Consider the following 25,880-nt stretch of genomic DNA (forward strand, 5'->3'; position numbering starts at 1 on the left):
AATACCAAATAAAGATACTCTACAACAAAGGGTAAAATACCACTCCAGATGCATCAGATACCTCGGATATTAGACATCCCTTTCAAGTTGGTTTACTTCTTGGATCCTGAAATTGCTTGTGCGATAATTAAGTGATTCAATAAGCAAGATGCCCCCCCAGCTTTTGATAACACTAAGCACAGAATGTCCCGTTTGAAGAGAAAGGTTGAAATATTTTGTCTGTTATTCTAAAGGTCCTTCTTTGTGCAATTTTGTTGCATTTCATGCCTATCTGCCTCCTGAAACATGCCAAAACGTGCTGTTTCTCACAGACGTATCTGACAAGATCAGCTGATATTGATAATGATGCTTGGCTACAGGTATTCACATTAGTTACACTGCACTACAGTGCAATAACAAAACAGCTGAAAAGTAGTGGTAGGTGGGCTTACAGCCCGGGGAACTGACTGACCTACAATTCAGCTCCAGCTGTCATTTTGTCTTCCAACTCAGAGTCAAAGACCTCTTCTGTTCCTCTTTTACAACACCGGTCATAGCTTCATTGCTTCAATAATCTACTGCTCACTTAATGCCACTGTGCATAATCTCATTTGCCCTTATCTCCTCACTAAATACTCACTATAATACAGATGCTTGTAGTTTGGGACTGTGAAAAAAATGACCTCAAAAGAAAAGAATTATCCTCAATTATCCCTCAAGATTGTCTTTAATCGTACCAGTTAAGGATTCCATGTTACAACATCTTGAATTAAAGCCATGTACCCATGGGGACAGAAGTCAGAAAGGGGGCAATGCTCAATGACCACAGTTAAGAACAGTTTAAGAGGCATAGCAAGGCTGTTATCTAACCTATTAATTCAATGGCTTTACAGCATTTTCTGCTCCACTGAGTGCAAATGAAAGGAAAAATTACCTATTCAAAGCCCATAAAATTTACAATCCCTAAAAAGGGCCAGTAGAATCTATTCTGGGAGTTATTGTTCAGGTAAGTGAGACAGACAGTTACTTTTCTGCTGAAAACACAAGCTGGAATGAAAACCGAGGAACAATTCTGTTCTTGCTGGAACAAAGCTCCACAATGACAAATTTCCATCCACCTTCTTTGTAAATTCTGCTCACTACAAAATGAAACTCACAGACAGACACTCAGCTTTTGTCACTTAGATTGTTTTCAGGCTGGACTTCAGCATAGGTGATGTACTCCGAGTACTTGGACTTGGTGTCTGTCTCCACTGAAGATTGAGAACTAATGTCAGTGACACCTCTACTTCAAATAAAGGAAAAGAGCTTGGAATAGATACAGAGGGGAACACAACAAAGGATTCTCAGCTCCAAACGCTGTACTCGGATGATCACTAAATCTTTCATTGTTAGCATAAAGGGTCACAAATATCACCCAGCATCCTGAACATATGGGCTGAAAACTGCACAACAACAAAACACAGCAGCCAGCATCAGGGACAACTGTACAATGGGAGAACAATAGAGAGAATAGTATGTATCTATTATATTGTTATTAATAAATGTTTAATAATTTATTATATAATATTAAGTGTCAGTGATTCTGTACAAAAGTGAAGACCAGGTAACTTGGAGGAAGTATTTCAACCATGTTTCTAATACCAGGCTTATTCTCATTTAACAATTGCAACTAGAAATAAAATTTCTAAATTGTATATATTTACATGCATTCTTCTCCAGGTCTACGTGTAAAGCATCTGCAGAAGGAAGCCCTAAACAAAAACGTTAACCAGATCTCAGTTCTGGTCATGTAAAAAACAGGTGATCATGAAATACAGAGTTCACAATAGAATAACTACTTAACCAACAAATACAACTCAGAGAAGGTCAATGTCGAAAGGCTTGATCTGTGGTCATGCTTACAAGGAACAAAGGATGAGTTCAACAACGTTATAGTTAGCTAATAAACTTGAGGGGAAAAGGGAATGTTTATGAAGGTAACAGTGAATCTGCCCATGAACACACATCTATGTTTTTATTTATAAATATATTTTACATGTATGTGTGTGCGTGTTACTTAAAGTGTAAGTATATGTATATTTAAATATAAAGTGAATATATAAATTATATACACACACATAGAAAGTAAATCGATATTTTACACTGGATGAGAACACAACTCAATGCAGAACAACACTCAATGAAAATGTTTTATAGCTCCAGGTAGAAGAAAAGAAATCTAAATTATTCTTAGAAAGCTCATGCTACAAAACAGTAGTAAATTCATCTCTAGGTGACATTAAAGAAAAGTTACCATAAAAAAAGCATCTTGGCATTAGTGACAATCTCCATACCCTAGCAAGTCAGAGGTAACTGCCAAAAGGATCCTCCTCCCCCCCCCTTCTCTGTATACCTTGTGACATCTGAGCTACGAGTAGCTTGTTCCTGTGCTGTTGAGCACTGAAATTTCAGGACTACAGCCCAGCATTCTGGGCCATTATGACCTTCTTGGTCCAACAGGACTGGACTCCCCTGTATTACAGCAGCTACATCCCACATGGATGTTGTGGTGTCTTTAACTGCTAACGGAAAAGCACTCAGGGCTCTACCCCATGCCCAGCACCAGAGTGCATTAGCACATCTCACATATTCAGTGTTCTCAGAAGTTTTTTCTTCTCTTTCTGCATAGCTGGTTAAAAAGATGGCCCAGAGAATTGATTGTCACGCACATATTTTCTCCCAAGGCAGCTGTATTCCAGTATCAAAGTAAACATACACAGAATGCTGACAGTCCCATATTGACTTGGGTTGGAAAAGCACTTGCCATGGTAGATAAAAAGTATTGACTGCAGAACTGTATCTATCTGTTGCATGCTCTACAGGTCAGCAATTCATCCAAGAGAAATCATTCAAACTGGAGCCAAATGCTGGCTCACAGTGCCAGCAGGACCCCAGCACATGTGTACAGTTGGGGAGGCTGACTGCATGTGTTCTGCACGTTTTGTATTATTTATCCACATATGCAGCAAGAAAGAACACAGTAACACAAGACAGTGGCAGTAAGTTCCTATTTACCAACTTGTCAGTCCTCATAATTCATAATACAGAGAAGTTGGTTTTCCAGATGTGTAAGGCAGGGTGACAGTTGTCCTTCCTGCACTGTCCAAGGTGAGTTCCCCTGTCACTTCAATGTGATTTAAGTAACTTTAGAGCAGTACTGAAGCACAGAAGCAACAGTGCCACATTTCATAGCAAATGTTATATTTGCACCTGCTAAACTAAGCTAGTAAAATGCTTCGTACTTCCCAGAGCAGAACTGGCACATGAGCAGAGAACCCCCCTCCGTGACTGAACACATCTGATGTGGCAGAACTACCTCCTAAGGTTACCCTGAAAGCCTTCTCAACACTCAGAAACATATGCAAACACATCTACATATACACATGCGTAAACATGGATTAAACATTCTCAAGATCAAGAAAGCAAGAAACACCACAAGAAATAAACACCACAGTAACTCAGGCTGCTGAGCTCACCTTTATACAGGTGTTCTGCTGTCAGAGCTTTAGTCAGCTCACCAAGTGTTCCTGCACCCATTGCCAACCGTGCTAGGAACTGGTTTTTCTCTTTCAAATGAGAGCAAAACTTGTTAATTGATTCCTGCAATCAGAATATGAAAAGAGACACCCCAGCAGCTGGAAACTCAAAGAGACGTGCCTTTCAGAAGCTTTTTATATTTAACATATATCTTTAAATATGAAGACTTTAATGGCATAGCTGAATGAGCAAGACAACTTGTGTAGTTGCTTTCAATTCAGCTATCACAATTAGTCTGATCAGGTAACGTGAGCATACTTGTTAGAGAAGCGTGCTTCTTTATTTCAAGAAGAAATTGCTAACACGTTTCCTTACACCATCAACTACAGCTCTCCTATTTTTTCAGGCTAAAACCCTGCAGTGAAATGGCACACAGATGACAGCATTCAATTAAGTTCAGAATTAATGTAGCATGAAAGCACAGCCTTACTGAGAAGGCTGAATGAAATTGAACAGCTGGATTGTAGGTATTTTCACCATATTTTACTGCAAATGATCACTCATTTTTTCCTGCCATGGAACAGGTCAGCAGGGTGAGTCTACACAGAAGACCCTTGGAAAACAAGTGGTTGCCCTGAAATGTTTAACGTATTAATTCATCTCTAATTCTTACTATTCGCCAATAATGGAGATCATCTGCTTGCCTTAACTGCTGTCAAATTTCTTATCCCCAAGAGCAGTTTTTGATTTTACCACCCAACTCTGTGGGTTCGTGGAGAATACTGCAATTTGCTACTGGATAGTAGTTCACAGAAATTCAGCTTTTTGGATTAATTTCTAATACTGTACAATGAGCTTTGCCTGTAACTTGCTGCCCTTCTATACCTACTTATGACCAAGATTTTCCAGTGTACAGACTCACACAACCATCTTGGCCAAAAACCAGTAGATTGGATTGGTAAGTCTTCTGTCCTGAACACGGTGGGCAGGAAATACACATATAATCAAATCAGGACAAGATTAAGATGTTTAAAAAATCGTGGGCAAAATAAAAAAATCTGCTCAGTTTCATTTACTTTCAGTCTGCTTAAATACATCTAGAAGAAGCTTATATTTTTTAAGTGATTCGTTATGAGCCAATGAATATATTAGTATATTTTATTATTATAAAACCAGACATTTAAATATTAAAATATGAACTTTTTAAAGAAGTTACTCTTCTCTTGTGATGTTACAGGTCTAATGACTATTGCATTTCTTACAGAAGCTCCGTTCTACATTTTCCAGTCATCAAATTAGGCTTCACTAGTTATCTAGCATTTCTACAACTGTAGCTGTAGATGTCATAGCTGCTATTCTCCTACAAACATCTAAGGAGTAAACAGAATAACCTGAACATGAAGATGAACAGCACTTAATTATCCTTGTTTCAAATGCTCATACAAGAATATGGCATACTTTGTTGGTTAACACACGACGGTCTACAAGACAAAGGACAAAGCTGCAATTCTCACCCAACAGTGTACTCTGCGTTGTCAGTAGAGCACACGCACAATTCAAAAGCATACACACTTAGTTTTCTCGGCTTCATAAGAAATAAAGTATCATCTTCTGAAGGCCCCTTTCAAGCTGAGTGCTCTCTGCCTTCTTTTGTTCAGCATCCTCTGTGTCTTAAATTACTGGGCTGTTAGGCATCTGAGATCAGCTCCCACACAGTGCATTTACAGCAGCTTTGAATTTCAGGTAGGAACAGGTAGGGGAACCTCTCGCACTGGGGCCTGCACCAACACTTCCTTTTGTCCCTTTGAGTAATAGCTACATCAGCCACACAAAAAGGAAGTATTAATGTCTAAGATCTCCTCTGAAATATTTCAAACAGGAACTTCTCATTTCCACTGAAGAGGCAATGTAATTCCAAGTTTGTGTGGTGAATTAGAGACTGACGGGTTCAAGTAATTGAAAAGGAGCCCCAGTTCTCTTGTCAATGGTGTGCTGCAGGGAAAAATCCCATGCTGCAGCCTCGTGTCGAACCACTGAACAGAGACCCAATATTTACTATCAATCAACATTACAAGCATTTAATAAGAAGTTTTCATAATGGAAAGGTTGATGGAACTGAGATGGATCATTTTCATTAACCATATCCTCGCCACCACCTACAAACCCACCACCAGAAGCAGTAGTTTCCTCTTCCTGTAAATGTTAGTTCGCTTCTAGGATAAGCTTCTCCAGCACAAACAGCCTCATTTACTTGCTACTTCACTAAGGTAGAAGCAACATATTTGAAACAAAAGACTGTTGTATTTCTTGTTCAACAGAGGAAATCTGCAGGAGAGGTGCCAGAGGCGGGCAAAATAGGTTAGGGTAAAATGCTCACGTCAGAGAAGATAACAATGATTCCCAAAGTATTTTAAACTAAGTAAGCCTGTTTAACACAGGACTTCTATTCCTGTGAAAGCTCTTTTTTGCAGAAGAATACAGCCCTGGATTGTACACCTATGAAAGCAGTCATGACAAGACTCCTCATCGTTATCTACCTGCCTGTTTTCTGAGTTAGGTGTACCTTGAATTTGCAAATTGAATATGAAATTCAAAGATACAACTGCGTTCACCACTTGGTTGGAGCCCTTTAAACATAGGTGAGCTCATGGGGGAAGACAAGAAGGCTTCAAAGCCACATAACATGCAACACACAGACCGGAAACATCAAAAACCTACTGCATTCCAACATTCAATGCAGACTGCTTATATCAGGTCAGGACAGTGGTATTTTGCACAACTAACCACATCTGGAATCACATACCTCACAGTACACAAGAGCATGTACACATTCATGGCACGATATCACGGAATTAACATTTTCTTCCTCACATCCTCCAGAATGTAAATGAAGGATGTAATACAGAAAAAATCAAAAACCACACACAAAGTAAGAAGAAAAGGTCATAAGTACTGTTACAGAAAGTCCAATTGAACGCAAGAGCTAGCACCCTCTGATGAGTCTAACTATGCACCAGGTAGCCTGTCTGCATTACAAATGAAATGCTTGTCTAAGATTTCAAGATCAGAGAAGTGTTTGAATTACTGTCATGGTATATTTTGTCAGCTTTTGGCAAGAGAAAAGCAACCTTTGAAGGACTCTCAGAGACATTATTCAAATGGCTGGTACTGCCCGTTCTTGGCTGTAGTTCAAGCAATGACATGAGAAAGGATTTTGGAAAACACGTCTGCCATCAAGATGAATAATCAAAAGGTTATAAACACATTCTCAATTGCTAGTCTATAAGTGCAATATAACTTCAGTAATATGAATATCTGAAACATAACTAACCTAAGATCATATATTAGCTACATTTCTTTAACTTAGGATTTTCTGGTAAAAACATCACCCTGAAGTATTCTTAGTGAAATGAATCAACTACACAGAGAACATTTTGGTTGTCTTCATCTATTCTCCCCACCATACAAAACTAGAAGGAAATTCAAGTAGTTCAGTAATATTTACTACTGTTCTAGAAGAAAAATAAAGAGAGAAGATGTTATTTCAACATGGGAATCCTCAGGATAGACTGTATTTTCCATTAAAAGTATTATCACAGGTTGAAAAACAAAACCAATAAGCCCCGTGGTAGCTAGGAGAGTCAGCGTAATGAAATAGGGTATCAAAATAAAGGAAAATGACCATTCCAATTACTGGTTGAGTAAGTCTAAGAGTAGAGCAAAGGTTATAACTAATTTGAAGTATTCTTTGTAATGAAGAAGGACTGCTAAAAGTTCGCTGATATATTTATCTTCGCTGTATACTTCAACAAAAAACCCAAAAGTATATTGCAAACTAATGGAAATGACTGCTTTTGATAGTCACATTAAGTACCTGATAGAAGTCAATATGCCTAAAGAAGGGGGAAAAAAAGCAAATGGTAATAGACAAGTGTCTTGCAAATACTTGCTTGCAACTGCAGCAATTAAATTAGTTTTGCATATATCACAGCCATTGCATGGTGCTCTGGGACACGCTGATGGGGCTTACCACCTGACCTTCAGTCTAATTTAATTCATGTCCCAAGGCCTACTCTGATGCCGTATCATCTTTAGAATTAGAATAATTATGTCTATACTTGAGAGTTACTAGGAATGGTAGAAAAAACAAAGCTGAGGTATCACTTGCATTGCTCTTCCATATCCTCTGAGGTCAAGACCACAAAGTAGAAGACGCAACCATCTATGTGGAGGTTCCCCCTCCAACAGCCTCTACAGCACATTTTCTACAGCTGTTTAATGAGCAAAGTAGATGAACTCTGTCTCAGGACAGTTACACACATTTTCTGTGACAGGGTGTTTGCAAAGCTAACAGCCAGCAGGCAGCTGATGGGAAAAAAAGCAAGGCTGTAAGAAGCTGCTTCTAGCTCTCCAGAGACAGATGGAAAATACTCTAACTCCTCTCTGTATATTTCTGCTTATTATTTTTTATTGGGGCAGTTACAGCTGTGCCCTAAGAATTATGGTGCTCATTCTAAAGCAGGTAAAAGAAATACCCTTTTCTAGTCATCCCTGGCTGTTCATCTTGACATTAATCTAAGCTTTCTACTGTACTGGTACAGCTCCTTTAAGCAAAGCAAAGCAATGGTGGTGAACTCGTATATACTCATATGCAAGCTGTGACTTTCCAAAGGAGACAAAACACATCAAAAGACAAAGGGGAGTGGCAGGTGCAACACAGCTCAAAATAAGTAATCCAGACTGGCTGTCCCTTTAAAATATTTTAGTTTGACGTAATTACATGTGTGTGGGAAGAGTGGGGTGAATCTATCATGATTCTCCCCAGAGTGGTTCCAAGTCATGTATTAAGTGCAGCCAGTTACAGCATCTCTTAGAAACATAACAAAAACAAAGGTTTCTACTATTTCCTCAGCTTTGCTTTGTTATGCAGCACATCTATTCCAGGTCAAGAATAGGCCAACATGTTCCCAAGTACTGCGTGTCCTCAGCTTTAAAATATGATACTTTCTTAGGATTCTAATCAAAAAGATCTTTGGCAGCTAAGAATCCCTAAAGATGAAAAGAAATTAATAACCACCACTAGTTTTTACTACACTAAGCGTGAAGGTTTTTTATCACTAATGTTCCATCTTCCATCACCATATGGTCAACTTTCCCAACACATCCTAATTAAGACTATATCCTAATTAGATCTACGTTGTTATCAGTGACCATAAGTCACAACTAATACGCTGTTTATCAAGACAGCCCTTTCTAGCTCATTTCCAGAAGAAACTCAGAATATTTTCTAGCCTCAGCACACCATCATCTCTTCCTTTTTTTGTTCAATCGCCTGGAATTGAAGCCAGGCACAACTCAGATACAGTAAAAATTAGGTTTCTGAGAGCTTAACACTCAGGGTGGGATTAGACATAGTGCAGTAGGGCACAAATGATGCCTAGAGATTTCTTCTTCTGAAGGTGCTCTCCATTTTTCCCAAGTATATGAAAGATTCCCACCTTTAGCAAACTAAAACATCCAGGCCTAATCATAAGGTGGCATATACTTCCTGCTCGCTCATTGCTCTGACTTGTGTTTTCACCCATTGGGCTGATAACTGCAAAGTGACAGAAAATGGGTGCAAATAGAAGGAGTAAGGAGGAACAGACATGCAAAAGTATACCACACTTGAGTCAATTGCTCCTTTAGATCTAGCGGCATCTATAATGCTAATGCAATTGGAGTTAAATCCAAGCAGGAGTAACTGTGAGCTCACTAACGCATACAAATTAAAATCAGATGATAATTTCTGGGCACACACTTGACCATTCAGACCAGGTTTTCTAGTTTGAGCATGGTGCTCCTGCAACAAACCAGAAATTTTAACCTAGCTCTGAAGCTCTACCCAAACACCTCAGCGTACACCAGCAAACCCACAGCACAGACACATCCTTCAGCTTTCTACACGTGGTTTTCAATTCTATAAGAAACCCACACCTACCTTATCACATACTGCTTAACATCAGCACAGATAGTCAGGGAAGGAAATGAGATGAGGGAAATGGACAGCGCTAACGGAGTGAAGTTAGGACTGCCTTTACAGAGCTCCCTGCACCACGATGCAGTCCACCATACAAGGGACATGAACCAGTTAGCAGGACATCCCCCTTGCCAGTGCCTTGATTTTCTTATGGGAGAGATGTGGCTTGTATGTAAAAATACAAGGGTTTTTTTTTTTTTGCAAAACAATGTATAGAAGTACAGTTCTGCACTTTTACTGAATTTAAGAACATTAATATGATCACTACTGATAGAGTTTATCAGCAAAGGTTACTATTTAAAACTGTTATAAATCACAGGGCACAGCATACTCTTAGTACGGACATGAATTTGTTTACTTGGCCTTTTCATTTTATGCTTGTCTTGGAAATCATCTTTTTTTCCTTAAACTTATATGGTTTTTGTTATGCTCCCCAACCCTTCTCTAATTTCTTAAGTGCTATAAACACTATTTATATACTTTAAATGAACTACACATTTTCAACTGCAATATTTAATCTACTAAGATATCAAGAAGATTCTACTGTTTGAATGCAGCAGTACATCTTAAATACAGAAAAGGTCATGAAATGATCAATACATGCCTTGTCCTTTAGGAGTAATAGAAAGAAATCCCTTATAAGAAAGCAGAATCACAGGGAATAAAAGTGGTAATTAATAGAAGGCAGATGGAACGCCTTGAACTTTCAAGGTTGGATCCTCTGCAGCTTAAGAAGAGATAACATGCATAACAGACTCTTAATAACACCCAGTGCAGATGTAAGTGGAGCTGGCTAACTAGGAAAAGCAAAGGGGGAGGTGCGAGCTGCACAGTTTCTTACAGAGAGCTGGGCAAGAATATCATCAGTAGATTAAGCAAAACCACTACCCTCCCAGTACCCCAACCCATGCCTCTTTCTGCAGCACTGTTGCCATTCCCATCTCCTTTCCAAGCACTGACAGCATCTCACAGTCAGTGAAGATTTTACTCCATAGCTAATTGAAAGGATCCAGGTCAGAAATGTAACCTTAAGTTGCGGAGCAAGTCACCAGTTGGCCCAAAGCCTATTTTAATGATACACTACTGTTCTACCACCTCAGCTTGAATTACACCTAGATAGGCAAAACAAGGAGGCCACCTTTCCCTACTGCACTAAAGACCTTGTTAAAACTCGCCTTTATGAAACAACATTTTAAACCTGTTTCCTTCCTTCACTCAGGCATGAACATACATTTATTTATCACGACTACCTTCTCACTTAGATGTGACCATCAGAGAATTTGAGTACTTCTAAACCATGTTTTTCTTTTCGCATAAAGTAAACTGCAGCACAAAATAAATCATGTCCAAGATCCATGAGGGATATGCATATTGAAAGCTGGAGTTACGTGATTTCAAGATCCTAAGCCAAACTTAACATCTTAAAAACTCACGTTCTCTGTGTAAACTCCTCTAGTTTTCAGCATCTGAAATTCCCTAAGTGCCTAAAGCTCAGCTTCTGCATGTCTGTGTTGGGCAGTTGAAGAAGGGTGAGAAATTCAGAACTTGGCATCAGCGTCTTGTTAATGCACATAAAATAAAGTACTTGGGCACATCATAGCTGAGGGGGTAGTCTACCAAATATTCCCGTAGTACACCAAACAAATTCAGCTCCATGACAAAAGCAAGCTTCAGCTATCAATGTCAGCCCCACTGATACATGTAATTCATTCTTTGACAAGAAGTCCCAGCAACCAGACCACTCACCCACAATAGAAAAAGCTCTTATTCCAAATGTTTCATATTTAAATCTGATTTTATAACAATGATCACCATTAATGACAGATTTCTTCCAACAGCACATGACTTTTCCCACATTTATTTTCCATTTACCCCACTTGCATCTTCAACCTCTCATCTGAATCCTTAGGAAACAGACCAGCTTTAGCAGGAGAGATGGATAATACCTCCACAAAAAACAGCCTCAGAGGACTCAACTCCATTGCAGCCAGGGGCTGAGGCCTCAACAAAGGTAAGGGCAATACAAGTAACATGCATACTGTCAAGGTATCTAGTCACTGCTGTTTCACAAAAGGAAACCATCAAATAGCTTAGTGCTTCATTAGAAAAAAATATATATCCCTACAGTGTAGCAACAGGATTCCCAGTTACAATATCTGTGTGGGTTGGGCAGCTTCTAGAATAGAAATCAGTCTTAGCAGACGTGGTGCTTACTGCGTATTTGTGCAGCCTATCTGCCTTACTAACACCCTTAACAGATGAGGTCAAAAGACACCCCTTTCCACCTGCTGGATTTTGTGCATCTTGCTGAGAGACCAATGTTTCTTCACTAAGTTCACATGGAAAGGTTAGGACTACAAATAAAGCTGCAAGGAAGAGAATGGTCAGCAGAGTGGTGTTGAAACTCCTTCTCTTACCTGTTCCTGATAATTTGTGTACACTCTCATAGAGGTGCTGAGACTGTGACACATATACCTGCACCTAACCCAAGTACAATCAAAACCCCTTGTTTTCTCACTCTTATTCTAGACATGAACTCTAGTTGATTTCCCCCCCCCCCCCCCAACTTTCAGATCTGGATATGCAAGCTCATACACTAGCTTTATGCACCTCTAGGTGGGGATCAAAATCATTCCCACTGTAAGAAGAGAGCAAGTTGCTCTTTATGGATGATCCCAGGGTCATGAAGGAATTGGCTGATGTGTTTGCCAAGCCACTCCCCATCTTAAATGAAAAGTCATGCCTGTCAGGTAAAGTTCCCAGTGATTGGAAAAAAAGAAAACATCACTCTCATTTTAAAGAAAGAGAGAAAGGAGTACCCACAGAATTACAGGCTGATGAACCTCATCTCTGTGTTTGGGCAGATGATGGAGCAGATCCTCTTGGAAGATATACTAAAGCACATGCAAGACAAAGAGGTGATTTGAGACAGCCAGCACAGCTTCACCAAGGGCAGACAGTGCCTGACAAATCTTGTGGCTTTCTCTGATGCAATGGTAGCACTGGTGGAGATAAAGGAAGGGCAAGTGTCATCTACCTGAACTTGCACAAGGCCTTATCTCTAAACTGGACAAATACACATTTGAAGGCTGAAGTGTTCAGTAGATAAAGCATTGGCTGGGTGGTTGCAGCCAGACGGCTGGGGTCAACAGCTCAATGTCCAAGTGGAAGCTGGTCACAAGTGGTGCCCTCCAGGGGTCCATCTTGGGACAGGCGCTCTTCAGTATCCTTATCAGTGACATAGACAGGGGGATTGAATGCATCCTCACCAAGTTTTCTGATAACAGTAAGCTGAGTGGTGCAGTTTATACAACAGAAAGAAGGGATGCCATCAAAAAGGGTCCTGGACAGGCTTGAAAAGTGGGTTCACATGAGTCTAATGAGGCTCACTTCAACAAAGCCAAGTGCTGCACTTGCACTTGGGTCAAGGCAATCCTAAGTGTGCATATAGGCTAGGAGAACTCATTGAGCATGACTCTGCTGAGAAGGACTTGGGAGAATCCTTGTGGATGAAAAGTTAGTCAGCAGCCAGCAGTGCATGCTTACAACCCAGAAGGCCAACTGCATCTGAGGCGGCATCAAAAAAGAGGTGGCCAGCAGGGATAAGGAAACGATTGTACCCCTCTATTCTGATTTCACGAGGTCCCATCTGAAGTACTACATCCAGGCCAGACTTGGAGCACCAAACACAAGAAAAGTATGGAGCTGCTGGAGCAGGTTGAGAAGAGGACCATGATGATGAGCACTCTTCTTATGTACAAGGACTGAGAGAGCTGGGCATGCTCAGCCTGGAGAAGAGGAAGCTCCAAGCAGACCTCATTGTTACCTTCCAGTGCTTAAAGGGAGCTTATAGACAGGTGGGAGATAGACTTTTAACACTGTCTGATAATGAAAGCACAAAAGGAAATCATTTCTAACTAAAAGAGGGAAGGTTTAGGTTAGATGTCAGGAAGAAATTCTTCACTGAAAGGGTGGTGAGGTACTGGAACAGGCTGCCCAGGGAAGCTGTAGATGGCTCCATCCCTGGAGGCTTTCAAGGTCAGGTTGAACGGAGTCCCAGGCAACGTCATCTAACAGGTGACAAAGCTGCATGAGGCAGGGAAATCAGAACCAGATGATGATCTTTGAAGTCCTTTCCAAACTAAGCCATTCTATGATTCTTGGCATTTCTTCAGCATAATATTGTTCTATTCCTTTTTTGACAGGAATTTCCATGTTGATTTTTTTTTTTTTTTGAAGTTACTTTTTAGTTTGGTTGATGTCATGTCACTGCTTTGTCCCAGTTTAGTGTGTACAGATGAATTGCATTACACAATTCTCATCATCTGGAGGTAATTCCAGTGTCTGGTTGCACATCTGTAATACTTCAGCAGCTGGAGCCCAAAGCCAGGCTTGTGAAGGTGGCAAACACTCCTGACCCTAGCTCTGTGCCTTTCTAGAGTACCAAGGACTCTGATCTTCTAATTGTTTCCAAAACAAGGTTACCCCCAATGCATTTTCTATAACAGACTGTTGCTCCTCCTATTTTTTGGTATGTGTGTGTGGCTCATGACATTTAAATAACTAAATAATAGGGCACTTTCCACAGGGTGTCATTCATATTCTATTACTACCAAGTGACCAACTGTCAGCATGCAGTGAAGCTGACTTAAGCTGTCACCTAGAAGCTATGCACTTCTCCATTTGAAGCCCCACTGTCTCGCAACACAGGCAAGCAATGTGATATAAATATGCCTGCAAATAAGGAGCAGTCTTCCTTTACTACCTTACATCTATTGTTTCACTTCCCATACTCGGTGATCTTTCATTATTTACATGATTTTGGCAGAAAATAACTTGCAGCACAACTGAAATACATCTCTTTTTCTTTCCAAGACCCTTTTGGAAAGCATTATCTAACTACTTTTGCCCTTTCTCTCAGAATTCACAGTCCTGAATTGTGGATTTCTTCTCTCATTACTACAGGCTTAAGGTTTTGTTGTTCAAGTTGAAAGCCAGAGACTTGAAATAAGTTTTGAGGGCGGGGGGGTTATACTAAAGAATATTTTAACTGCTGATTTCATCACACAGTTGACTAAATGAAGCATGCAGCAAAGAATGACAAGAAAAGTTCAAGTGAGAAGCAACTTCTAGTGGGCAAACAGCCCCTTCATTCACATTTAGCAATTCAAAGGAAACTGAAAAGGAAAAGAAATTTAAATTAAGCAAAACATTGATTTTTAACTTCCATTCTTTCCTAGCCTTGGTCGCAATTCAGTGTGCCTTAAACACAGATCCTCTGAGGCAATGAACAGGCACAAACTATTGCCCTTTTGCTGCTCCCCTCTGTAGCACATCAGACAGTAGAAGAAAAGGCAAAGATCAATAGCCACTGCACACGTTTCCTGAGCACACTGCTGACTGTGGGCAAACTCTTGCACGTGCTCTACTGGGCTGGGGGTCTCCTCCAGTGCCAAGCTTGGGGCTGAGACTTTCACCTGCACAGAGAAGCACAGCTACCATTACTCTGGCAGGTAATCTTCATAAGACAGACCAATGATAGGTTGGTCCCAACATACACATCCAATCCTCAGTTTCTTTATATTAGATAGGTAACCATCATTTCAGTATAAATAAAACCGGTTAAACTGGGCAATCAAATTTATACCTAAGCCTGTTTAAATAGCTTTTACTAGAGTTCCTTTGTCTTTTAAAACTCAGGCTGTGATGTTTGAAAACCATGAACTTCCAGAGGGTGAAGACATAAGATTCAGTAGTTTCCATGGAGGTGGGCTTTCCCTAAATCTGCATTTTGCCTCCCCAGTCATTCAGCAGTCTTTCCATTTGCCTTGCTTACATTAGTGCTCTGGAAATAACATATGAATTGACTACAGAAATTCAACTGGTCACACTGACTGTGATTTAAAGTGAGCATAGTCTGACCTTGAAATCTCAGCAATTTAAGTTTTCCTACGTCTCTAAAAGATGAAAAGAAACATTTGATTAAAATACAGTTACCAGTACAACTCATTTACACAAAGGTAAGTCTTTGCTGAAAACTACCTTGCACATCAAACTTGTCTTAGTCTGCAAAATCCTGGACCTAAAAGTCATGCAAAGCCTGAGCCTAAAAAACTCAGATGTTACTACACTTAATGGAAGAACACTCACCTACGAAGAAGTGATCTTAAGTGTACAAATGAGCTTGTCTTGCACTCAGAGCGAGTTTTTGCTGTTAAGCTATCACATCTGGTCAATATTTAATTTAGAGCAGCAGACAGCGTAGAGCAAGCTGATTGTTTGCTCAATGGTTGGAAGCAAATTACGTGCAAAAGAGCACAGCACAACGACAGTGAGAAGAAAAAACACAAATATCAGCTCTTTAAAAACAGATAGTTTCATTTCTTGCTTGTCTGGCTGAATAATTAAGTAAAAAAAATAAATCAATACATACAAAGAAAAGGGACCCAACTGTTGTGTGCCATCTTGGCTTGAAAAAAAAACTCATCTCCAGTCATGCTAAACTTGTTTTCCATCAAATGTCAACTTTTGATCTCAAGGAAAATGCTCTCTGTATAATATCAACTGAATAACGATAGCCAAAATATAGAGAAGCTGAAGAGTAATTGTGGGCTACATTGTTTATTTGCAGCTTTCAAAAATAAAACTCACTTGTCCACGCAGTCAGGAAATTAATAAGTCAATAAATCAGAGGGCAAGTCCCTGCTATTCCATAAGCAATCATGAGCAAGGCTGAGAGTACAGCCAAGGCCCTTTGCAAAGGGCAACAAATACCATAGACATTGTTATAGATTTAATTTAACTAATGGGCAGAAATAGATAGCAAAATAGGTTTTGAGCAATTCTACTCATGTTTCTTTAGAATATTGTTGCAACCGTATTTTGTTTTTTGTTGCTTGGGGTTTTTCGTTCATTTGTCATTCACTACTCAAACTTGTTGCCTACCCATTCACCTTTTCCTCAGGATAGCATCCTTAATCTCTACTAATAAACATTTTTCCTAGGCTCTCTCTCCCTTGCCCCATTCCTTCAGAGACCCAGAAGTAGCCTGCATATTGCCTACAGATTATTACCTTATAGTTAATTAGTTCTGACTGCTATAAAAGACTCCAAGGGAAACAGTTAAGTAGGAGAGCGCATGCAGGCTAATTCCAATACTTAAATTAAGATACTTTAAATTGGCCCACCAAAAAGACGTAGAACAATAGAAATCCAGATATTTCAAGTTTAAAATAATCTTCGATCTCCTGTTTTCTTCTGTTACATATTTTACAACTCGAATTCGTAGGGTTTCGTGTGTCCCCCCCAAGCACAAGACAACTTTACTTAAGCATCCAATTTGTCTGCCATTCATCAGTGCCCTCCACGTGAACCTCGTGGCATCACAGAGACATTTCTATCCCCTGCATTCACAGTGCTGGAGTCTCCTGAGCCAACAAACTGTCAAATTAGTGCCAACTCATGACAGCTTTATGATATGTAATCTTGTTCACCAGCAAATGGTCTGAGACCCCCTGCTTGCTACTGCTGTCAAACACGAAATGCTTTTTCCTATCTCTCTGATAAGTTTATATTTTGAAAGTAAATTCCAGCTGGGAAAGTAGTGGTTTTGCCTCACAAATATCTTGCCTAAGTAAATCTACCAGCTTTCTCTTTGTGCTACTTAAAAATCTTACAGGATTTTAACTTGGAAAAGATCAATTACAGGACAGTAAAATGGATTAGATTAATTCCACATGTACATTGCTCTGCTGCCCCAAAATACAACCATAACCAATAGCAAATCCTATCACTTCAGGCAAAATATTTTTAGAGCTGTGTCAATCATGATAGTATGTTGATCTCCATGGACCATAAAGGCCATGTATCAAAAGAGGATGAGAAGATAAAGCCAATTTGTCCAAATCTATTCAGAAATAAGAGAACTTGAACTGATGGACAAACAGTTCTTAAGCTTTCAAGACTACGACTGGGTGACAGAATACCAGATATGAGGGAAGTACCCTTCTACTGTCATTTCCCCTCCACAGAGTGTCATCCAAGCCAAGGAAGCAGTATTTCCTTTAGATACATCTAAATAACTTGATTCTAGTTGTTGTAATACAGAACAATACATATAACAACTCTGCATGTAGATTTGTATCCTGAAAATTTCAGCTTTTACATCCCTCTTCGTACGAGTCATCTGATATTCCTGCCTGCATTTATTCCCTAATCGGCAGTAGAAATAACCACAAGCAGCAGCCAAAGGGAAAAAAAAAGAGTATGAGAGAAAAGCTTAAAAGCAAGACTTCTATTTTCAGTCTGTGTCATTTATTATTCAGCAGGCACAAAGGCTGCAACTCTGTAAAGTTCCCACACAGAGTACCCCAGCACAGTCAGTGGAAACACTAAGAATCACAGGAACAACAGGAACAAGCCCTGTAAACAGGATCTGAAAAATGAAAACAGAGCCCCAACGAAAATGCAGGAGGGACAGAAATGTCACATGAGGAAAACAGCAGGGATGCTTTTCATTTCAAAAGACTACTAATATAGGCTACCCTTTATGCAGGTCCAGGTACCGCAACAGAGCTAAAAAAAAAAGCCAGACTGATTCTCTTCTGCTGAATGTTTGTCTGCCCTACACAACACCAGAAAACACAAATGCTTTCTCTGAAGAAAATATTTTCATAGGTGCAATAGCAAATACCCAGAATTGGCCAATAGGTTTTAACAAATGTAGCACTCGTAAGTCTGATACCTCCAAATCACTCACATCAGAGACTGCCTGGACAATTAACAGAGAAGCTTTCCCAGTCACCCCATTAATCCCTATTAGTACTTGCAGACATGATGAGGTCACGTGAACGTGGGTGTCTGAATACACCTGATCCCTGGCTGCATGGCTGTTTGAAGCCACATAGGCTGCAGCAGGTTGGAGAGACTGTCTGCATGATTCTACCCGGGGTGATCCCCACCTCAGGAGCCATGGTGATTCCAAGGGAGAGCATCCCAAAGCAGAGCCAGTACACCTGCTAAATGAGTAAACTGTATTCTTAAGACACACAGAATCAGAGGTACAAGTATTTTCATAAAATTAAACTTCATTCCAAGTCATAACTGCAACAATGATGCTCCAGATACATCCACTCATCTGGAAGAAGTACAGAACATTCATATACCAAAGAGAGAAAAGCTTGCTTTTCTTAAAACCAATTCTGAAAACCCCATTCTTTAACTTCTGGGTGAGGTTTGTCAAGAGGTTGACTCAGGACCTCCTGCACTCAGGTGTCTGAGCACTGCAACTTGCCACAGGGCAGTCAGGGCCTAACACAAACTGTACACTCAGCTGATGCTCAGCACCTCACCCTGCACCCAAAGGAGAGCAGAGCCCAGGTCCATTGGAGACGTCTCTCTGTAGTGCACTCAAGGTTTAGTTCACACATGGATAGGGGGAAGTTACTTACTATGAGAGTGGTGAGGTGCTGGAATAGCTGCCCAGAGAGGCTGTAGATGCCCCGTCCATCCCTGGAGGTGTTCAAGGCCAGGTTTGGATGGGGCCCTGGGCAGCCTGGTCTGGTATTAAATGTGAAGGTTGGTGGCCCTGCCTGAGACACAGGGATTGGAGATGCATGATCCTTGAGGTCCCTTCCAACCCAGGCCATTCTGTGATTCTGTGTGGTTCTGTGATACTGCTTCATAATCACAGATGAACTGTCTTTTTTCCCCCCTTGTCCCTAAAAGCATTACTTTCTAACACGGTTAGTCATGAAACCCAGTAATTAATGGAAGCTAAGTATTTGCACAACCCATCCTACTTCAGCTTTAGTTCATCTGAAAGCACTACTGGTTCATGTATTCCAGCCATTTTGCGCTAAATTAATTCAAATGTACACAGTCTATAGTTATATCATCCCTTCTCTTTCTGGAAATGCAAATACCAATATGACAATGATACATTTTACGAAGGTATTGTTTGTCCACTGGAGCTTCAATTACAAAAGCAACTGCCAGATACCAGCTCAACTGAGGTACTGTGAAGATACCACCTCATGAACTGCTTATAAATCTTTAATGTAGTCCTTTATGTTAGCATTTCCCATATTCAGATAGAAATAATCATAGAATGGTCTGGGTTGAAAAGGACCACAATGATCATCCAGTTCCAACCCCCTGCTATGTGCAGGGTCGCCAACCAGCAGACCAGGCTGCCCAGAGCCACATCCAGCCTGGCCTTGAATGCCTCCGGGGATGGGGCATCCACAGCCTTCTCGGGCAAATGCTTGAATTATGGAAAAAGAACACTGTTTCCCATGTAGTTATTCATATTAATATGACTTTAAATTATATGAATTCACTTTCATAAAAGAAAAGTGATATTGAGTTCCTATCACCAGGGGCTTCAACACAACAGTCAGTTTGCCACCTTACAAGAGCCGTAATTAAGATGCCTACCTCTGGAAGCTCTGCACATACAGCCACCTGCCCACCCAGAAGCTAAGACACACTACTTGGTCTTTCCTGTCACAACTCAGCAACTCAGCTTTCCCATTATCTGCCATCTAATGAGAAACAGAGATGAAATGACCTTTCCACTCACAAGTTAACAAGGTGGAATTGCTACTCACTTAACACACAGACAGCTCAAGACTTGAGCAAAACATGATCTACAGCCGTGTACAGTAACACAAAGCATAACATTAAGCAGGAAGCTTTTCAGGGCTTTCTGTTAGTCTTCTTTGTAGAAGAGAAGTCTTAGGTTGTAGGCCAGTTCAATCCCTGTTGCTCCTTCCTCTGCACAAGCACACAGGAAGGCACCTCTAGAAGACAAGGGAGTGGAAGGGAGGAAATGAGTTTCTTGACACAGCAAATGCAACTCAATCTTGGGCTTCCTGTGGAGATGCACCCATTCAGCTGCACCACCTCCCCAAAACAGATATCAAGGCCCAGGGTACTGCAGCATATTCAATAGGCATTGGTAAAATGTCATCATTTGACCACAGACTGTAGCAGCAAACATCTCTATCATGTATAGCTGAGCTTGAATCTTTCGGGGCTTGATCTTCATTGAGAAACTTGCATTTATAGTCAGGGAAAAACATAACCTAGAATTATAAACAGCAACACTAACAGTCACTGTCAACCACCACATAAGCCCTAAAAAAAAAAGTAAATTGATCATTATTGCAGATTTGAAGAAAATTACTCCATGAAGCCTTCAGAACTCAGTGTCTGCCACAGAGAAGTAGTAATGAACAAAACAGCTTTATTATTTTTTTTTTTTAAAGAGAGAAAAAGGAAAGGGAGTGGAGTGCAAGCTGGAGATTAGGGAGCATTTGTTCATAGATGCCACCTGAGAAAGGCTCCTGAGAGCAATCTGTGTTTATCACAACTGCCAGACTCCAACTTCAGTGTATGCGCTCCAGCTCCTGAGAGCAGGTAGATTGCTTTCATGCAGAAATCAGTTCCGCAGGGAAATCAGATCAATAAAGCCCTCAAAATGTGCCAGTTTCTTGCTAATTTTCCACTGCTTACCACTCAATAAATGAGCATTAGCCAGCTTGCCTTCCCTTGATCAAGCATGTAAGTTAACATTCCCCTAGAAGAAGTCATCTGCTGTGCTGCACCAGGCATGCTTTTCTCCAGGGGATCAGAAAGAGCCAGTGTTACAGGCATCACTTCTCCACTTACAACTCTATTTGCATTTGGACTTCAGATAAAACAAGACATCAAAACAATACTTCTAAATAAAGAAATGCATGATTCCCATTCATTCTCCCTTTCATGGAAAAACATTAATTCTCACCACCACGCTAATGCTTCACATCAGTTCTCAAAAAGCTGCGCTCAGTATTAATAACAGATGCTCCATTCAAGTAATCCTTCACATATCCTGTCATTTGTTCTGGCTTTCAGGCTCACTGCTCTTAATGGATTCTTTTCTCCAAATAATGCACATCAGCCCTGAAGCCATATAAGTGCAATAGAGATGTCCCTTTTCTTCTTTCTCCCCCTTATGCTCACGTTGTTCTGATGCACATACCTCAAACTATTTACCATGACACATCAAAACTAAAACCCAATAAACCCCTTACTTGAGTAAGATAATGTACCTGCAGGTGAACATAGAATGACTTAAAGAACATACGCATGGTTTTATAGCTGAGGCATTGAATTAATTTTCTCAGTTTGGCACCCAGACAGGTTTCTCTTGCAACCTCATGTAAGTTCATAGTCCTTCAGCTACTGCTTTCTCATCTATAAAACAAGAATAACAACACTGTCCATATGTTTATTTTGAGCAATTTTAAGGCTTCGAGCGTTCTGCAGTTTCTGATGATCAATACTTAATCTCAAAAGACACGCTGATCAGGGTCTCTAAAACATTTTAAGGAAGAAAAGCAGAAAACACCTCTTGCAAGCATTGTTGGTTTTGTTCCCAGCATGATGCTCGCTCCTTGACACAGTGAGTCAGCAAGAACTAAAATATAACTGACAGACAATTCACTCCCCTCCAAAAACATGCAGCCACTGTTGCAGCCAGGATAATTTTTCTCCTTTTCACTGACAAACCTGTGATATATTTATGTACAGATGATTAAAGATATACAGATATAAATTAAAAAAACACAAGCAAAACCAAGCAATAACTTACCTTGGCAGCCTACAAAAAGCTGTCCATTTAAAACAATATAATTTATAAGGTCAAAGTGCCATTCTGTTTCACTAAAAAAAACCAATCTACATTGAGTTCTCCAAATATAGATCTGTAGAGCATTCTGATAGACTCCTATCCTCATACATATATAGGATGTATACAAACAGAAATAAGCATTTCAATTCTTGAGCAGAACTTGACATTCACTATGCAAAATCCCCGTTCTATTTGATCGTTCCTGTCTTCAAAAAGATGGTCAAAGTATAAATAGGATGCACAGGAAATCTTCTGCCCATCATATTAGAGTCAGTTTGACAAAATAACACTTCCCACACACATATTCTTTACCTTATCAATTTCTTTGAAGAACATTGTTCCAAAAAGGCAGCATATGATCCTCATGTTTTACTGCAATCAGCAGTAGACAGACACCTTTGTAGCACCACACATACAAGCATGCATGCTAAGGCTCAACAGAAATGACTCTGGCATCATTCCTGCTTAACTCCAGCTCAACATGTGCAGTAAGAATATGCTCCTTAAATCTCATGCTTGAAATTAAGCATGAGCCTGGGTCTTTCATTGAGGCTATCTAAATGACTATACAATGGAAATAGTAATTTTCCATGTTCATGAATCAGTCGGGTTTATAGCAGTTCTGTATAGAATCTCATGTCCTGTGACCTCTGTTACACCCTTAAAATTTGGGTATGAGACTTGAAAACGTCATTCTAAATATAACTGTTAATAGCAACAGCAGGAAAAAAGCATGAGTATCAATTGCAGTCAAATGCCACTCTGTATGCATTTTACAGTCTCCGCTAGAGGCTCCTGGAAAATAAAGGCTTCATGGTTCGGATAGTTACCTTTAGTCTTTCACATCACTAATACTGGCAATTGACATGAAATAGTTTGGAATGCCTTAGGAAGAAGGAGCAGTAAAACATACAAACACCTGTGGCTCTAGCTCAGTCTGATTCCTAGGGCACCCACAGCTTTTCTCTTCCAGTCATCTCTCCCATTCTGCAGATCTCTGAGGTAGGTGAGACAAAGTTTGAGACACAGCACACTAATAAAGAGAGACGGCTGGGACTGCCAAGTTTCCTGTTCCTGTGAGCGCTGGCATTGCTCCTGGAACAGGGAAGAACAGTCTGTTAAAGTGCTATTGTCTCCAAGAGCTCAAACATCTGCAGGAATAATGAAGGGATTTATTCTCCTTTCCCTTTGCTTTCTCCCACTTCTTGGCCACTTTTAGCAACAAGCACTTGTGAAGTTTGTGTACACGCTATAGCACAATATTGACTTAAATCTGGCAGCAGAGAGCCTTATTTATTTAGCTTTAACTCGTAACGCTAAGCTTCTGTAGCAGCTTTTCATAGCATTAGACTGAGAAATCATACAATAGAACATGTAAACATCTTCAAAAAATACAATTATTTGATCCTAAGGAATAAAAGGGCATCAACACAGACTTTATTAGAAGCAACCGGCCATTTCTCCTTGTTCAAAGTAAAGCTTCGGAGCAGCTCACACAACATCAGGCCTAAGCCTCCTCTCTGAAATGGTTCAGCAGGGTCTGGGATCAAGTTGAGTATATTCAGTTATCTAACACTAGTTTTCATTACAAATTTTCAAAATGTTTGTCTTTCATACAATATATAACCCATATTACACCAGAAGGAAGTCTTAAATATTTTTATAACACACATGTAGATTTTCATCCAGAGACATGCAAGATTCAGCCTTTGTTAATAACAATAATGCTACTAACAACATATGCTGAAACAACTTCAGTAGCCTCAACTCCCCTCAAAAATGATTTTGCAAAGCATTTGAAGCCTGGACATAATTATACCGGGACTGATGTTATCTGAAGTGAGCTGCCAATATAATCCAGTTTGTCACCAAATCATATGTCAGCTCACGCTCTGAACATCCTGGGCCATAATGAAGTATGTTTGGTCTCTTCTGGAGGTACACACATTCCTATTTCTTAGTCTTAAGCTTTAAAGCTAGTAGGTGAAAGTTGGAACAACTCGCCAAGTGAGAAGCTGAATTAGCCCTCACATAGGACTACTTTAAATAGATCAAGAATTGATACTACCTACCTTTAAAAAGCTTGATCTCACACTATAAGCTCAATGAAGCAATCACAGGGTCATTGAGTTCTGTAACACATCAGGCCACAGCTACCCCAGCTAGCCTCACAATCTGTTCTAAAATAACTGAAAAAACTCGTTTTTCTATTCTCTCGTCCTATTTAAAAGTTTAGCTGGCTTAGGAGGGGAAGTGGGCATCCTCTCTATCACAGCAAATCAAGTTTTCATCTCAGAAACCTTATAACACATTAGATGCAGCACTGTGACATAGGAAGAGAAGCGTACAGCGCGCACATCCTGGCTATATTAGACACACCTTCCAAGCTGAGATGTAAGAGTTCATTTCCCCTCTCATTTGTCAGGTCAAAAAGTGCTAACAGTGCTTCAAAAAGACAGTGCATGCTCTCAGCTGGATAAGTTCTTTCGGCATGGGGGGAATTGGAGTCCCAAAGGAGGCTCCTTTCTTCTACTAAAAGAAGAATTTTCAGCTGCTGAGGGAGGCAGGGCTGTGGGAGATTTTTAATGAACTCAAGTAGATACTGTGTGAATTAACAGCTGTGTCACCAGACCTGGAGTCAGGAGAGAGATACTCTATTTCTGGCTTTCTGACCTCAGGCAGATAGGCTTTACTTAATAATTACTGCACACAAGTAATTGGTAGCTGCAAGATCTTGGAATGCAATACTTGCATAGTACTGTTGGCCATTTTACGTCTCTTCCAGTTTAATAGTGAAACAGAGAGATTTCTCAACTCTTCTGAATAAATGGAAAGGGAGGACAAAACCAGAACCTGCATTCACAAGGCGCCCCATCCTTGCACAGTGAGGAACACGCAGACACCATGTGAGAAATAAATCCAGACAGCAGAATTCCCCTGGTCACGTTGTTCAACCAAGGCATAGCATGCACATCAACCCATCTCCGGATATTTCACTTCTCACTGGGTTATTAAACTGTTTGCACCTGGTGGCATCGTTGCTGATGACTTCTCACTTCATTTAATCCCAAAGAAAGTTTGGTGACAAGAAGGAACTACTATCTCCTTCACTTCAATCCTTTAAGATGGCCTGAAGCATCTCCTACATCCTTCTAAAGATCAACTCAAGATCAAATAACCAATGGTCAGAACAGCAGAACCTCAAAATTTGAAGATGGGGGGAAGGAAGAGGGAATAACATTAGAAATCAAGTGATTTAAAACTAAGTCCAATATACGAAGCTACAGAATTCTCACTATTTAAGGAAATGAGGGTAAAGTAACACTCTGTACATGCCACAGGTCATACCTTGCCTCCTGAAAGCAATACAGATGACTTACGTTTTTGCAAGAGGATTAACAGGACACTATCAATCACTTTGCAACTGGTTATAAAAGAGAAGCTACATCCCCAAATCCTAATAAAAATCAGACATCCCACAGTCCTCCCTTCTGGTTTTGCAGTCTTCCCCCAGCTGGTATTAACCCCAACAATCAGTCTCTGCATTAGCTTCAAGCTGCCTAAGATCTCAGTGCACCCTGGGTAAGTATGTTCTCATCCTGCACTCTAGCCAGTAATGTTTTTAGTTCCAATGTCAATATTTTCTCTAGCTCAGCTCAATATTTGATATCTTGTCTCTCTTCATAA

The sequence above is a fragment of the Gallus gallus genome, chromosome 6 (assembly GCF_016699485.2).
Source record: "Gallus gallus isolate bGalGal1 chromosome 6, bGalGal1.mat.broiler.GRCg7b, whole genome shotgun sequence".
In the NCBI taxonomy this organism is placed as follows: domain Eukaryota; kingdom Metazoa; phylum Chordata; class Aves; order Galliformes; family Phasianidae; genus Gallus; species Gallus gallus.